This window comes from Chlorocebus sabaeus, chromosome 20, assembly GCF_047675955.1.
Source record: "Chlorocebus sabaeus isolate Y175 chromosome 20, mChlSab1.0.hap1, whole genome shotgun sequence".
Classification (NCBI taxonomy): Eukaryota; Metazoa; Chordata; class Mammalia; order Primates; family Cercopithecidae; genus Chlorocebus; species Chlorocebus sabaeus.
Window position 1 is genome coordinate 56349341 of NC_132923.1, and position 3428 is coordinate 56352768.

Here is a 3428-nt window from a genome sequence, read left to right on the forward strand (position 1 = left end):
GTGATTTCAGCTCACTGCAACCTCTGCCTACTGGGTTCAAGAGATCCTCCTGCCTCAGCCTTCAGAGTAGCTGGATTACAGGTGTGTACCACCATGTCCAGATAATTTTTTGTATTTTTAGTAGAGATGGGGTTTCACCATGCTGGCCAGGCTGAAACTCCTGACCTCAAGTGATCCACCTGCCTTGGCCTCCCAAAGTGCTGGGATTACAGGTGTGAGTCAGAGAACCTGGCCGACTTGCCTTCATTTCTAATGACTTTTAATATAAAGGTACTCTTTAACCTTTATTTCACATGGTTTTCAATTAAATATGACACAGAAAACAAATTCTTACAGCTGTTATTTATACTCTGGAATTAGTGGCTTAATGTTTTAGAAGCCTTTTTCAAAAATCCATAGAAAATATGTATTTCACCTAACCATTTTCCAGGCCATCACACATTTATTCATGCATTACCAAAATGAAGAGTCTGTTTTTCTGACTACGATGTCAGGTATTCTACTGTTTATTTATCATTAGCATTGCAGATAACAATATTTTTAAAATTATTTTTGTATTGCCTATCTGCATTTTATGAACACATCTATTTCTTAAAGATCAAGAGAAATATAGCATTCTATTATTTGGAGAACTACTGTCACAATTGAGTGATATTTGTGAAACTTGAAATTATTCAGAGGTTGACATAAATTTGTTAGCAGTTTGTGAAGCTTTAATGAGAAAACAATTGAATAAAGAAATTATTCAAATAATGGAAATAATGAATTCTTCTCTTTAAACTTCTCTTTTGTAACTGATTTTCTTAAACTTCGTATTAACAAAACTCTTCCCTTTAAACAATTTCACAGTTGCCACTAAGTGAGATAACCAGATAATTTTTGGAATCGGTTGACTTCATTATGCCTCATATTATGAATTATATTTATGAATGAAATAATCCTGCGGAAAAGTTGAAGAGTGGTTGTCTATATGGCTAAAGTCAAGTAAAAATGCCAATAAAATGTTTGAAAAATATACTTTGGATATATGAGTAAAGCAGGTACTTGACATCCAATTGCAAATTTTTTTTTTTTTTTTTTTTTTTGAGTTTAACTTATTTATTTAAGCCACCTCCTGCCACAAGCAAAGGGATGGAAGATCAGGATACCAGTCATCATCTGAAACAAGTAAAGAAGGTGAGCTTAAGGTCTCCTATAATTTTTCTGGTCCATGTGCAAAGCAATGGTCCAAATCAGTGCTGTGGTCCCCGGTGCCTGGGTAGTGGTCTGGATTCTTTCTTCATCTTTGTAACCAGTTGGAAGTGGATTCACGTGAGGGTTGTGGAATAGAGTAGGGTTACCATCTCCCCAGGGAAATGGCTTGGTCCTGATATGAAGATGGGGTAGGGTATGAACTCGGGTGTCTGGTGCTCTCCGTGGTGTGACTTTAGGAACACATTCAGCATGCTCCATGCTACTTCCGGGAGCACGAGGAAGTAGGTGAGGGCCTTCCCCACGCTAGCTGAGCCCTCCTCGCCCTGGGAGCCCCTCGACATCGGTCACCCCAGCTGTGGGCGGGACCAACCCAGCAACCAAGAAACCCTGGACACAGCAACTGCCTCCATTTTCGACCTGGACTCTGCAACTGTTAAAGTACTATTTTAAATCTCTATCCAATAGTTTCTATCAGTATGTATTTATAAAACGGATAAGCAAAAAACCCACTAGAAAGAGCTGCATAACAGCCCATTAAACCAGAGTTGCTCCATTGCTGTAACTGATGCTTTGAAACTGATGTGGCACAAACTGTAGTGAACTACAGTGAAAAAAGGAAGTTCAAAAACAAAAACTGTTTTATTTATTTATTTATGTATTTATGTATTTATTTATTTATTTATGGTATTCATGCTTTTCAGAACTAAGTTCTGAAGAGAAAAAAAAAAGTTTTAACAACAAAAAAATTTTTTTTATTACCAACTTTAGTCCATACCATGTTAGTTTTAAATAGATGGTAGAGTTGATAAACTGCAATTTGTAAGGATGATGTGGAGCTACTTACTACAGGCTGTGTTTTTTTTATCCTATAGATGATCTGAATACTACTTCAGTTTAAATATCTTATTTTAAATATAAAGAAGGAATGCTCTGTATTATTAAACTGAAAATAAATAAAACCAATTCTGGAAGAAAAAAACAATAACAAGTAAAATGTTTACATTTCTCTTATTAGGAATTAATGTGTATGTGTTCACTTATCTTTTTTCGGTTGGGTTTTTTTTTTCTTTTTCTTTTTTTTTTTTTTTTTTTGAGACAGAGTCTCACTCTGTCGCCCAGGCTGGAGTGCAGTGGCGCGGTCTCGACTCACTGCAAGCTCCGCCTCCCGGGTTCACGCCATTCTCCTGCCTCAGCCTCCCGAGTAGCTGGGACTACAGGTGCCTGCCACCACGCCCGGTTAATTTTTTGTATTATTTTAGTAGAGACTCACTTATCTTAACAGATACCTGTGATATTCATTCTCCTCTATAGTCCACTATACTTAGTTCTCACGTACAATTGTTTATTTCTACTTATAGTATATATGAATGTGTATTATGTATTATTTGTTATATATAAGTGGCTGCTATATGAAGATATAAAATAAATGTACATCATATGTATGTGTGTATCTTTATATAACTCTGATTTGGTTCTAACTGAAATTACTAGGCATTACCATAAATTTTTAAATATTCTATTTGTCTTATACTCAGTGTATTTGATACTGTTTATAGAAAGAAACCTTAAAGACTATTAGAATACTACTTTATCTTAAATATTTTATTTCTTGAAATGTAGCATGATAAATGTAAACTTTTTAAAGTAAATCTTTTACTTTTTTTTTTTTTTTTTTTTTTTTTGAAACAGAGTCTCGTTCTGTCACCCAATCTGAAGTGCGGTGGTGGGATATCGGGTCACTGCAAGCTCTGCCTCCTGGGTTCACGCCATTCTCCCGCCTCAGCCTCCCGAATAGCTGGGACTACAGACACCTGCCACCATGCCCGGCTAATCTTTTTTTTTTTTTTTTTTTTTTTTTTTGCATTTTTAGTAGAGACAGGGTTTCACCGTGTTAGCCAAGATGGTCTCAATCTCCTGACCTTGTGATCTGCCCATCTTGGCCTCCCAAAATGCTGGGATTAGGGGAGTGAGCCACCGCATCTGGCCCTCTTTTACTAAATTTTTAAAAAGAATTTGGTTTTCAGATATTATGTCAGGAGTTTAATATATAAGTGTATATTATTATTTTATGAAAGATTCCTCTGTTTTAAAAAGTGTGATATCATTTTTTCTTGACTGAAATGAGAAAAATATTACATTTAATCAACATCTAAGTTTTAAAGTCAAGAATAACTTTGTATTTACATTTTTATCTTGTTCATGTACATGAAATTATGTTTAATGAATACTCAATT

General features: G+C 35.3%; 1 pseudogene; it reads right to left on the bottom strand.

Annotated features, from left to right (window-relative positions):
• Positions 1 to 1182: 1182 nt before the first annotated feature.
• Positions 1183 to 1604, bottom strand: LOC103224559 (cytochrome c oxidase subunit 6A1, mitochondrial pseudogene; annotated as a pseudogene).
• Positions 1605 to 3428: the final 1824 nt, after the last annotated feature.